Here is a 14479-nt window from a genome sequence, read left to right as displayed (position 1 = left end):
TGTCAAGTGAATAGTTTGCAAATATTTTCTCTCATTGAACACGATGTCTCCTTATTCTGTTGATTGTTTCCTTTGCTGAGCAGAAGCTTTTCAGTTTAATATGTCCAATTTGTCTATTTTTGTTTTTCTTCCCTGTGTTTTTGAGGTCTAATCCATGAAACATTTGCCTAGACCAATGTCTTGAAGTGTTTCCTCCATATTTTCTTCTAGTAGTTTTACAGTTTTGGGTCTTACATTTAAGTCTTTAACTGATGCTGAGTTGATTTTGTATATGATGAGAGATGGGGTCCAGTTTCATTCTTTTGCATGTCAGTATCCAATTTTCCCAGCACCATGTATTTGAGAGTGTCCTTTCCCCAGTGTATGTTCTTGGAACCTTTATGAAGATCATTTGGTAGCAAAAGAATTCAAGGAAATGACGGTATACCTATAGATTAAGAGTATGACTCTTCTTTTAGAATTTTTTGTGACATATGGAACCCTACAGAAAGGGGGAGCCCCAATGGTACCCAAAGTTGAAATTCTTACATTGGGAGAGGCTTTGCTGTAATTTCAGTATAAAATATGTTTTAGGCTTGTACACTAAGATTACCACCTGTTACATATACTTTGTGTCTGGAATCTCTGCAGCCCAGTGGACTAGACCTGCTCCATCAACTAACTTGTTTACTTTGACTTATTTATTTTAATTTTTATTTACTTATTTTTTTTGGACACAGAGTCTTGCTCTGTCGCCCAGGCTGGAGTGCAGTGGCGTGATCTCGGTTTACTGCAACCTCCGCCTCCCAGGTCAAGCAATTCTCTCCCTCAGCCTCCCAAGTAGCTGAGATTACAGGTGCATGCCACCACACCGGGTTAATTTTTGTAGTTTTAGTAGAGACAGAGTTTCACCATCTTGGCCATGCTGATCTTGAACTCCTGACCTCATGATCCACCCGCCTCAGCCTCCCAAAGTGCTGGGATTACAGGTGTAAGCCACCATGCCCAGCCTACTTTGGCTTTTAAGATGAAAACTTCAGCTAATACTCCATGCCCTGCTCCTCAGAAGAGGTATTGTATTGATTGTATAAGTAAATATAACACTAGAAATAAGATCACTAAATTATTGAATGTATAAAATGTGCCAAAATCAATATGTTAAGCAGTTTACATGGATTTTCACATATGTTCCTTTCCATAAATCTGTGAGGGAGATACTAACCTCATTTACCATTTCAGAAACTTGGAAATTATAAATGTTTAAAACTAGCCCCAAGCCACACAGCTTGCAGGTGGCAGAGCCAGAATGACAGCCCAGGTCTTCTTGATGCCAGTGCCATTGCTCTATGTAGCCCTCATTAATCACCTCTCACCTGGGTTACTGGAACAATTTTCTAACTTCTGCTTCTGCTTCTCTGATTTTCTTCTTTATCCCTCCTATTCTAGATAGAATGATGAATAAATACTATAAATATGACCTTGTAAATTCTTTTACTAAAATTGTACTGGCTTCCAACTGCTTTTTACATAAAATATAAACTCCTCATTGTGCCACAGAAGGCCCTCAAGGACAAGGGCCCCATCTCCTTCTCCACCTAAATTTTCCGCCACTTCTTTCTATTTTATGTTCTTCTAATAGTAGAGCACCTTTGCTCTATTAATGCTACTGATGGTCACCTTGCTTTATACAGTGTCTTCCACATGCAATGCTGGGGAAGATCTTTCAGGGGAAAATCCATATACCTTTATGCCTAAATCCAACAATAATTTAACAAGACAGCATAGGTGTAACTGTTCCATGGAAACTTCTGCAATATTCCCATCTGGATTATAGGTTTCTGTTCTCCCATGGAACTTTATGCAGGGCCTTATCACTGTATACATAATTTTATGATTTAGATATATGAGCCCTGAAATCAGAGAAACCCTTGGGTTTAAATATCAGCTCTGACACTCTTTAGTTAAATATACTTTCAACAGTTATTTAACCTCTCAGTTTCATAGTTGGTAAAAATAAGCATAGAGCTTCCTGTACAAAATTTTTATTTTATTATGTTTGTATTAAATAATGAGTGTAATGTAATGCCTTAGTATAGTCAGAGTTCAATAAAATATTTGTTGATATTTGTATTTCAATCACCACATTATAATATGATTACCTAAATATCTGTTTATGAACTCTTTAATGCCAGGAGGCATAATTTTTTCTTCTTTATAGACCAGTGTCTATTGTAGCAGACTCTAAGCATTTGGTATTTGAATAAATATGCAGATAAAAAAATTAGAATGACATTTAAGATGCTTAAACTCAAAGGCATTAATATACACCCAGGTTTCCTTGGGATGCCAGAAAATCCTAAAAATACAGCTCTGGGTTTTGGACAAGAGGAGAATAGAGTCTACTCTTAAGACTGTATGAAAGAATAGAAGAAAGATATAAGGCCTGCTGAGACAACAAAAGGAGTCCTGGATTGTCCCAATATACATAGTAAAATAAGTGATCTGCTCTAACTGAGATTAAGGAGGAAAAATTGGAAGTTTATGGGCTGAAGAGAGTTGGAACATTTTTGAGAGCAATGAGCCAAAGAGTCAATGAGGGAGAAATATCAGGCATGCTGAGCAGTGGTCAGGGCCAGCTTGCAGCCGGTTGCTATAAATATTAAGAAGGCTAGGTCTACTTGGCTATAGTTCTTTATCCAGCACGGATGCAGGCATGAAGAAGGTGGCCTTCATAGTAGATCTCCTGAAGAAAATTATCAAGGGGAACACAAAGTGAGAATAAAGATTAAGTAGGATATAGAATTATACTGTAATATTTTGCAATGGACCAATCAGGTCCAAAGCTATTAGCAAATATTAAGATTTCTGTAAATATTTGTTGAAAAACTTAATGAAATGAGTAACAGATATGCCATTTCTGGTCATATATTTCATGCATAAAGCCCAACATAATGAAGAGAGTATTCATTTCAATATATAATATTCCTCCTGAGAAGATAGCATTTTGTGTTTGAATTGCAATATTTCTCAATTCTAGTTTCCAAATAAACTCAGAAAATAAAGTAATGGAAATACGTAAATTACTCTACAAATAATGTCAAGCTGCCTTTCTTTGCTTAACTCTGTTTAAAGAGTATTAAATATAAAGAGAAGAGAATGGCTCATGATGAAATGAATCATCACTTGAATTTTTTTAGGATCACAATAACCACAATACACATAATGAATTCAAGTCAATTTAGAGAATTAACCTGTATAAACATAATCTATTGTAATATGAATGATGCTGACAGACTCTAGAATAAATTAATATAGACATATGTTGTTGTTGTTTTTCCCTGACTTCATTTTAACTTGTATATGCCTTTCATGGCATAATTGGAAAGGGAGATGAAAAAGGAGAAGATGATAAAGAAGAAAGGAATAACTAAGGGAAGGAGGCAGTATAAGCAAAACCTGGTATTTGGGAATTTAAATTTAGAGAAAAAAATGAACTGTTTCTTTTGGACTATTTATTTTGAATCTTCCAAACTCATTTCATCTAGAAATGACCTTTTGTATTACCACAGGATAGTATGACAGAACAGATTATAGGAAGAAGTAATGATAAGTGGATGACTAGGATTAGGAGTGGGAAGGTGGAATTTAAACACTTAAAATCACTTAAGCCAGGCACAGAAAGACTAACATCACATGTTCTCACTTATTTGTGGGATCTAAAAATCAAAACAATTGAACTCATTGTCACAGAAAGTAGAAAGCCCTTCCCAGAGAATGGGTTGTGTGGGAGGAGGGTATGGTTAATGGGTACAAAAGAAAATAGAATAAATAAGATCTACTCTTTGATAGTGCAATGGGGTGACTATAGTCAATAATAACTATACATTTTTAAATAGCTTAAAGAATGTAGTTGGATTGTTTATAATTCAATGGATAAATGATTAAGGGGATGGATACACCATTCTTCAATATGTGCTTATTTCACATTGCATGCCTGTACTAAAAAATATCATGTACCCCATAAATACATACACCTACTATGTACCCACAAAATTGAAATGAAAACAATAAATATATATATTTCAATGTGTGTTTATTAGCAACCACAAGTAATCAGTAAATTATAAAATAGTTGGAGATGCACCAATTCATGTAAAAGCCACAAGCCCTGGAAATATAAGTAAAGAAATCAGGCAGGAATGTAGAGAAGAAAACTTGTATGGGTTATGTGTACCTAGCTTATCACAAACATTTTCTGTCTCGTTCATTCTTTCACAGGTCAAATTTCTCAAACTATCTGATCCAATTTTTCCATCCACACTGACTGACAATAATATTATCTCCATTAAAAATTATTTAAACTGTTTTTCAGTAATCTATAGGAAAAAGAAAGGTATAATTAGCCTCATATTGCCAATAATACCAGTTATTATGTCTTTTTAAAATAAAGGTGGTGCTAGTGATAAAAATCAGTAGAATGGAGGGGTTCAACTTTTTTCTGATACAGTAAAATTAATTCATTAATACCTCTACAATAATTATGATACCTATTATGTCAATCTTCTAGATCATGGAGAAAAAAGTATTAATATGATGTTGAAAGACCTGGTCTTGCCAACAATCTGGTAGAGGAGAAAAGTATGTTAATCATATGCAACTTTTTAGGTGCCTTATGAAGACAGTGGTAAAGTATCTAAGAAGAACAGAGGCCAAAATAACAAAATCAGAAAGTTTGCCTAGTACCCTTCTACCAAAACATACAATTCTATGTGTACTTTGAATGATAATGGAAAAGAAGTAGGAAAAATGTCCTGAGGATAGGGCTATGGCAAGACCTGTATCCAGAGAGTAGGAAACATGGAAGCTAGTAGAAATGAACAGGAATTGATCAATTACAATGGGAGGAGTGAGGAGGAGAAATAAGCCAGTGTTGAGTGTTCTCAGAAATTTCATATGAAAGAGTAAGCTATTACTATATATATTGCATTTAAAAAATTCATCGAATAGTCTCTATTTGCTGTCCCCACGAATTGACCTTTCGCCAAATCATTATGGATATCCATAAACATAGAATTTACCTGGATTTGTTGCAGAGTGGGTGAAATGAATGACTGTTTAGGTTATGCATGTTGGACTTTCTTAATAGAGTTTTCAAATTTATTTCCAGTTGTATCCAATCTGATAATTCAAATAGTTCGTTTAGGGCAATATTGAGTGCCGTTTAAAAAATGTTTACTGCTAAATTTCTACCGTCTGGCTAGTGCATGGCACAAGGTGGGTATTCAATAATTACTTTTGAATAATCGAAGAGAGAATGTGCCATGAAAACAGAGCATCAAGTCAAAGCCTCTAATGGAAGAACAATCTTGGTAAGAAAGCCAGTGAGGAATGAGTTTAGGGAAAGTGGACATGCATGAGGTTAAGGAGGTAGACAGTGACCTGATCTTGAGACTTTTGCAGGAAATGGTAAAACATTTAAATTTTGTTCTAAGGGGAATAGAATTTTGAAAAATTTTGCACAAGTGGTGCATGGGTGTATAGCATCATCTAAGTCTGTTTTTTTTTTTTAATTTTTTTTTTTAAAAAAGATCATTCTGTCTGTTGGTTGAAGATTATACCATCTGCATGAGAGACTTGACATAAGAATAATTAGAATGCTATTTCATTATCTTAACTTGGTTGAAAGTGATTATGGTAGAGATCATAGCTGCATTTTGAAGGTAAACCAATAGGAATTATTGACAGTTAATTGTGCATGTCAAGGACAGGTAGGAGCAAGAATGGCTCTTAGGTGACATTACCATAAACTTAGTGTGTAACAACAACACATATTTATTATCTCACAGTTTCTGTGGATCAGGAATCTAGACACAGCTTGACAGGGGCCTCTGCTTAGGGTCTCATAAGGGTTGAAATCTTTATATGTAGGCTCTGGGGAAGAGTTTGCTGCCAACCTTACTCAAATTGTAGGCAGAATGCATTTCCTTGTGTTTGTAGATTGAATACACCAGTTTCTAGCTGCCTATTGGCTTGTGTTGCCCCTCATTACATGGAGACTGCCCTCAGCTTTTTGCCATAGGAGTTTTCAAAACATAGCTGCTTACCTTTTTAAAGCTAGCAAGGAGAGTCTCTAAAGAAAATCCGTTAGCAAGATTATATAACAAAACCAAGAGAGTGATATCTTGTCACCTTTTCCACATTCTACTGGTTAGAAGAAAGTCACATGTCTGCCCCACCCATCAGGAAAAGGGATTAGACAAAGTCATGAATACTAGAAGTTAGGAGTCATGAGGGGACACTCTTGAATCTGTCACAGGTGGAAAAGTGGCTGGACATCTAATGACAATATCGTACAACTGAACTGACTCTGGGATCACCTACTATAGAACTTTACCTTACATATGACTTTTAAAAATCCTTACTCATTAAATCCACTTTGGTAAGGAGTTCTGCCACTTCCAGCCAAAAGTATCCTGTCAGACACAGGGACGTGAAAGATTAAGAACTTCTCACTAAAGGGTCTCTATCTTCCCTTTAGTAGAGGAGGATGATATATTTTGGCTTTACCATAAATGAAAGTTTAACATAGCTGCTACAGTGAGTGGGAAAGGGGGAATAAGTTAGGATCACATAGAATAAAGTTCAGGTAATGTTTAGTGACCAGGTGACATTAGAAAGTCAGTATTTCATTACAACAATCTGAAAACTTTGCATTTTAACCCTCTGTTCAACAGCCTTGATGTTAGATAGAACATCAACGAAATAAGAAACTGTCAAAGTAGACTCGGCATCCTGCATTGTATAGGATTTGGAAAATTAAGAAAATTCCTCTTAAGAAACTGAAAGTGAGCCATCTTCTTAGGAAAGAACCAGGTGTTAATAAAGACCAACAGAGGAAGAAGCATTCTGTAACAGGTTAAGGGGTTTTGTTTACATGAGATTTGAGTTGTTGAGTGGAGTTCAAAGGTCTGATTTGGGTTCGAAGATCTCTTTATTCAGGAGAAGAGAGAGACATATGGGGAAAATATTATTGAAGAGAAGATATTATCAACCACTACTGGATTTATCAGATTTGTTGCTTTTAACAAAACTAGACTTCCAGCAGATATCGAGACATTTGAAATCCCACATTAGCGCTATATCTTGCTTTTGTGACAGTTTCACGATCTGTATTAAGGAAGCATCTGCCAGACTGAGTGAGCTGTCATGTACTTCCACAGCAGCATCAATTATGGTTTTCTTTCATTTTATCCTCAACCAAATGTTCTCTACTGTGATCCACCCTCAGACCCACGGATTTCCGTTCAGTTGCAGATCTCCTTTGCATGCAGGAATACTCCTTCATCACTTGTGTTTCTTCTGCCTTTTTAAGAAAACGATTAAATTAATCCTGTCTTTGGCCACTTCCTTAAAAAGTTGCCATGACGGATATGAAATGATATTAACTGAATTGTGCTAAAATGTCTTTTTTTGGTGGTATATATTATCTGTTCTCAGTATTTTTATCTTCACGGCTAAGCCCCTTAGTATGTTTCCTGATTAGATTTCTGATGACTCCAATGACATGCTGGAATTTGGCTTTTTACCATTGTTTGCTTTATTTTCCTTTCTATTTCTTGCCTTTTATTTTCTACAGTATTCTACTTTGCAAAACCTTTCTTTTAAGAGAGTCAATCATTTAAATTTTTAAAGTGACTTGTACAGATTGGTTTGAGTCATGACAAATTTATTTTTCCTAGTTCTCAGGAGATGTCCTCTTTTATACTTCCAATGGCAGTTATTATTGCTAAAGCTGTTTTTTATTAAACTATCCTTTAACATTTCTTAGAGACGAGTTTATTTAGAGAGAACTAAAATGTCTTTGATGGTAAGAATTCCAGTAGTCATCAAATGTGGTGTATTCTAGGCACCCAACAAATCTTACTTTGGATACAGCCTCAGGGAACCTAATCCTGCCTTCTGCACAGAGTCAAACTGTTTATATGTTAGATTCGATTCTGCACAGAGTCAAACTGTTTATATGTTAGATTCGAGGTGGGTCAATCAGATTCAGCCCCTTCTCAGGAATACAGATAGGAATTTCATAACAGATGAGGCAACCTGATGAACAATGCCTTGGTTATAACTACCTAGGAACTCCTTATCCCTAGAGCTGTTTTGGTAACTGCCCTTATAAAGACTTTGTTACTTCATTCTTCCTTTGCCTTTTGAGTACCATATAATGTTATAATAAATCTCCTTGGTATGTAAGTATGCTAAAGTCAATTGCTTCCTATTGCATGTGCCCAAAATAACCTTAAAGGATACAATCAATTTGTTAGTGCTACATGGAGAACTGCTCAATGCCCAAGGAAAGCACATTTACACTTAGGTACTTTTTAAAAAATATCTGCCATAAATAAAAGTTGAATCTGAACAAAAAAATTATAGGTGAATCAGCGAAAGCACATTATCACTTATGGAAAAGTAAAAGAATGTATATACATCATTCTAAAACTGAATTATAACAAAAAAGCATACGTCAGATATGTTTTGTCTATGAGCTGGATTATAAAGAGTTATGCCTCATTTTTTAATGAGCCATAGAAGTCATTTAATTACTAGTTATATCATATGTTTATTCAAGAACAAAATTTTTTGTGCTGCATTTCTGTGACAATTCCTTTTTTTTTGTACAATTTACTGAGGGGAAAAATAAAAGGAGATAAGATTAATCTATCTCTTATATTTACTCCAGTTCAGTCTATAAAATAAAATGAAGGTGGTTGAAGAAGGCAATTATAAGATTTAGTTTTCTCTCCAAGAAGCTCAAAGTACTTATCTGTCATTATTCAATTGATTTTGTAGGATCCCCTTGAGTGTTGAGGAAAACAGCTATTTTATAACCAGAGAAATTAATGCAGAAACACCACATGCTCTGTTAACTATAAGAGCAAGATTAGGAATCACAACTTCTGAGTTTATAAAATATTGTTAACCCATTACATTGTCCTGGGTTCCACTGTTTATACAGCTTCTTCCTATTAACTGTGCTTCCAATGCAACAATGAACTAAATGGCTAAACATTTATTAACCTTTTGGTTTAAGGTGAAAACAATCAGTTAGTGTCAACTAACTTCATTAATGGATCAATCCATCTTTACAACTCTTTACAAAAGCATGTGGATCACTGTTAAAACATGCATATTGATGGGACAAAAACATTTTAAAAGTTTCAGTCACTTTTTTTAGTCTTCTAATAAATGTCTTATGTGTCTATTGTGTCTTTCAATGTCATCTGACTTTCATTTTCTGCATTTACCATCCACTTCACCCAAACTATTTCTTCTCCATGAGGGGAACATTACTTTTTGCTTTTACACTTATTTTCTTTACATTTATTATTTTTTAAGTTATGCTGTTTCACATGACATAATACCATCTCTTTCATTTAACTCTATCCACATTCTACTTATCCTACCTTCTCTGTAACATCTTTCCAGGAACTTAAATTATCCTTCTCACTTTTACATTCAAGCCCCATTTTTGTCTTTGTTATAAGGAATATTAGTATTATGCATTGCATTACTTCCTTTTCCTTTAAGCATTTATTCAGCCTTCATTGTTAGTTCCTGCACTTACAGCTCTGCTTCCCAAAGAAATTAAAATCTTCCAAGAACAGAAACAATGATTTACCTTATTCTAGGTCAGATAACAATTAGGGCAGTATTTTGCACTTATCAAGTGTTTAATAAATGAACAGTTAAAAGGTGTTGATCGGCCGGGCGCGGTGGCTCAAGCCTGTAATCCCAGCACTGTGGGAGGCCGAGATGGGCGGATCACGAGGTCAGGAGATCGAGACCATCCTGGCTAACACGGTGAAACCCCGTCTCTACTAAAAAATACAAAAAACTAGCCGGGCGCGGTGGCGGGCGCCTGTAGTCCCAGCTACTCCGGAGGCTGAGGCAGGAGAATGGCGTAAACCCGGGAGGTGGAGCTTGCAGTGAGCTGAGATCCGGCCACTGCACTCCAGCCTGGGCGGCAGAGCGAGACTCCGTCTCAAAAAAAAAAAAAAATAATAAATAAAAAATAAAATAAATAAATAAAAGGTGTTGATCAATAGCATTCTTAAGTAGATTTGAGCTTTGGAAAGCAGAGGAAACTTTTTAGAATTCTTGACATGTACCTCTTAATAATATAAATTGTGGGAATTCCATATTGTTATATCTTAAATGAAGAATGTGTTTTAAAAAAAGGAAATCTTTTGTAATTTTTCTAACACTAAATAAGATGTCATTAGCAGTTTAGATGGTATATATAGGCTAACTAGCACAAACACTAGAAGCATCTTTACATTAATATATATTGTCATAGTTGAAAATAAGATGTCGTATTTATTGATTGGGCATTTTAATCTATTGTCTATTTAGGCATTCATTGGTTTCTGTATGAACAGACACAGGCTATCCCAAAACCTACCTTTAAAATCTTATTCTCTACCTATGGTTTTGACCACACTCATCTACACTTGTTATTACCTGTTGCCTTCATTATTGCAATGTTGATAGTGATCAACTTCACGATTTTGACCCTTTGTATACAAATGCTTACTCCAGCACCTAGACCACCTTATTTCTCTGAATTTTTTTCTATATATTTAATCATTTTTCTTTACACAAAATCCTACGCATTCAATAAAAAAAAAATCTCTTGCGTTATTAGCAGCAGAGTACTGGGATACTTGCTGCCAGTGACTGATTATGTCAAAATATTTCAGAAGGCATAACATGTGAATCATTTTATCAAGCTATTCTGCTATAGGATTTTATCCTAAGGAAACTATCAGAATTAGACAATAATTTTAATATACAAAGATGTTCACTATAGCATTATTCAAAATGTCAACAATACTGAAAACTGAAATGTGGAAATATTGTGTATTTGCAAATATGAATCAGCATATTAAAGAATACTGTAAAAGATATTTTAAGTTTTAAGTGATAAATTATATATATTTATGGGGTACAATATGATGTTTCAGTATATGTATGCATTATGAAATGGTCAAATCAAGTTAATTAACATCTATCACCTCATATTTATCATATCTTTGTGCTGAGAATATTTAAACTCCTCTCTTTTAGCTATTTTGAATAATACAATACATAATTATTGACTGCAGTCACCATATTGTGCAATAAACCACCAGAACGTATTCCTTCTATCCAACCAAAACTTTGTACCCCTTGACTGGTGACCCCTTTCCCGACATCCTCAGCCTCCAGTAACTACCATTCTATATTCTACTTTTAAGAATTTGACTTTTTTAGATTCCACATATAAGTGAGATCATATGGTGTTTGTTTTTCTGTTCCTAGTTTATTGCACTTAGCAGAATGTCCTCTAAGTTCTTCCACGTTTTCACAAATGACAGACTTTCCAGCTTTAAGACTAAATAGTGTTCCACTGTATGTATATATATCACAGTTTAAATCCATTTGTCCATTGATGGTCATATCAGTTGTTTCCATATCTTGGCTATTATGAATAATGCTGCTATGATCATGAGAGTGCAGATATCTCTTCAGTAATGCTGATTTCAATTCCTTTGGACTTATACCTAGGAGTGAGATTTCTGGATCATAATTTTATTTTTGGTTTATTAAGGAAAAAACATAAAAGCTTTCCAAAATGGATGTACTAATTTAAAATACCACCAACAGTGTGCAAGGGCTCACCTTCCCCCAATATTCATCAATACTTATCTTTCATCCTTTTTATAATAGCCAATTTAATAGGTATGAAATGATATCTTATTGTGCTTTTAATTAACTTCTCTGATTAAGGATGTTGAGCACTTTTTCCTATATCTTTTGACCCTTTGTATGTTGTCTTTTGAGAAATATCTATTCAAGTATTTGCTCATTTTTAATATGGTTATTTGTTTTCTTGTTAAAGTAGTTTAAGTTTCTTAGATATTTTTTGTATTAGCCCTTTGTCCAACGTATAATTTGCAAATATATTCTCCCAATATATGGCTTGTCTCTTCACTCTGTGAAATGTTTCGTTTGCTGTGCTTAAGCTATTTAGTGTAATGGAATCCCATTTGTTAATATCTGCTTTTGTTACCTGTGCATTTGGGCTCTTATCCAAGATAATCACTGTCTAACTAATGTCATGAAGCTTTTCCCTTAGGTTTTCTTCTAGTAGTTTTACATTTGCAGGTTTAAATTTTAAGTCTTTAATCTATTTTGAGTTGATTCTTTTATACTGGGTGAGATAAAAATAAAATTTTATTCCTCAGCTTGTGTACATCCAATTTTTCCTAGCACCATTTATTGAAGAGACTGTTTTTTTTCTGCATTACCTTTACCACGTTTTGTTCTTTGTCAAATATCCATTGGCCATAAATATGTGAGTTTATTCCTGGGCACTTTGTTCTAGTCCATAGGTTGATTATGTACATTTTTATACCAGCGCCATGTTGTTTTAATTACTAAAGGTTTGCTTGTTTTGCTTAGCTATTCAAAGTCCTTTGTGGTTCCATGCAAATTTTAGAATTTTTTTTTTCCTATTCCTGTGAAGAATGACATTGTAATTTTAATAGGGATTCAACTGAATCTGTAAATAACTTTGGGTAGTATAGATATAATAACAGTATTATTTCAATCAATGAATACAAGAAAACTTTTCACTTGTGTCATCTTCAATTTTTTATCAAAGTTTCATAGTTTTTAGTATATAGATCTTTTCGTTCCTGGGTTACATTTAATCTAAAGTAATTTGTTTATTTTAATGCTATTATAAATAGGATTGTTACTTTAATCATTTAGTTTTTTTTTTTTTTTTAGTGTATAGAAATGCTTGTTTTAGTTGTTGGTTTTGTATCCTGTAACTATTATGAATTTCATTATCAATTCTAAACTTTTTAGTTGAGTCTCTAGGTTTTTCTATGTATTGGTTTATGTCATAAGCAAACAGAGATAATTTCACTTCTTCCTTTTCTATTTGAATGCCTCCTATTTCTATTTCTTGTCTACTTGCTCTGGGTAGTATTTCAAAGTACTATATTGAACAAAAGTGGTAAGAGTAGGCATCCTGGACTTGTACTGACTTAAGAGAAAAAAACGTCAACTTCTCATTATTTAATATGATAGCTGTGGGCTGGTAGTAAATAGACTTTATTGTGTTGAAAAATATTCCTTCTGTACCTAACTTGTTGAGAGTTTTTAATCATGTTAAATTTTCCCAAATGATTTTTCCATATCTATTAAAATGATTATATGGATTTTGTCATTTATTCTGTGAATGTCATGATTTTTTCATATCTATTAAAATGATTATATGGATTTTATCATTTATTCTGTGAACTTGGTGAATCAAAATTATTTTCTAATTTTTCAAAATTTTGCATGTACATAGTAGGTGTATATATTTGTGGGGTACAGAAGACGTTTTGATACAGGCATGCAATGTGAAATAATAATATGGAAAATGGGGTATCCATCCCATCAAACACAACTGAATTGTGTTACAAACCACTTACACTCATTTACTCATTTAGTTATTTTTAAATGTACAATTAAGTTGTTATTGACCATAGTCACCCTGTTGTACAATCAAATGCAGTGCATCTTATTCTAATTTTTTTTGTACCCATTAACCATCACCACCAACCTCCCAGCGCCCCTACTACCCTTCCCAGCCTCTGGTATTGATCTCTCTATTCTCTATGTCCATGAGTTCCATTGTTTTGATTTTTAGATCCCACAAATAAGTCAGAACAGGTGGTGATTGTCTTTCTGTGCCTGGCTTATTTTACTTGACAGCCATTTCCATCCATGTTGTTGCAAATGACAGGATCTCATTCTTTTATTAAGGCTACAGAATACTGCACTGTGTATATGTACTACATTTTCTTCATTCATCTGCTGATTGGTACTTAGGTTGCTTCCAAATCTTAACTATTATGACACAATAGTGCTGCAACAAACATGGGAGTGCATATATCACATCAATAATTGATTTCCTTTCTTTTGGGTATATATCAAATGGTAGGATGGCTGAAACTTAGCATAGCTCTATTTTTAATTTTTTGAGAAACCTCTGAACCCTTCTCCATAGTGTTTGTACTAATTTACATTCCCACCAATAGTGTAGGAGGGTTCCTTTTCTTCACATCTTTGCCAGCATTTGTTATGGTTGTCTTTTGGTCATAGGCCATTTTAACTGGAGTGACATGATATTTCATTGTAGTCTTGAATTGCATTTCCCTGATGATCAATGATACTGAGCACCTTTTCATATGCCTGTTTGCCCCTTGTTATCTTCTTTTGAGAAATGTCTATTCAAATTTTTTGCTCATTTTTTGATCAGATATTAATATTATTTCCTATAGAATTGTTTAAGCTTCTTATATATTATCATAATTAATCCCTTGTCAGAGGGGTAGTTCGCAAATATCTCCAATTCTGTGAATTGTCTCTACTTTTTTGAATGTTTTCTTTTCTGTGCAGGTGC

This window comes from Macaca nemestrina, chromosome 5, assembly GCF_043159975.1.
Source record: "Macaca nemestrina isolate mMacNem1 chromosome 5, mMacNem.hap1, whole genome shotgun sequence".
In the NCBI taxonomy this organism is placed as follows: domain Eukaryota; kingdom Metazoa; phylum Chordata; class Mammalia; order Primates; family Cercopithecidae; genus Macaca; species Macaca nemestrina.
The sequence above is the reverse complement of the archived record's forward strand: the minus strand, read 5'-3'. Positions refer to the sequence as shown.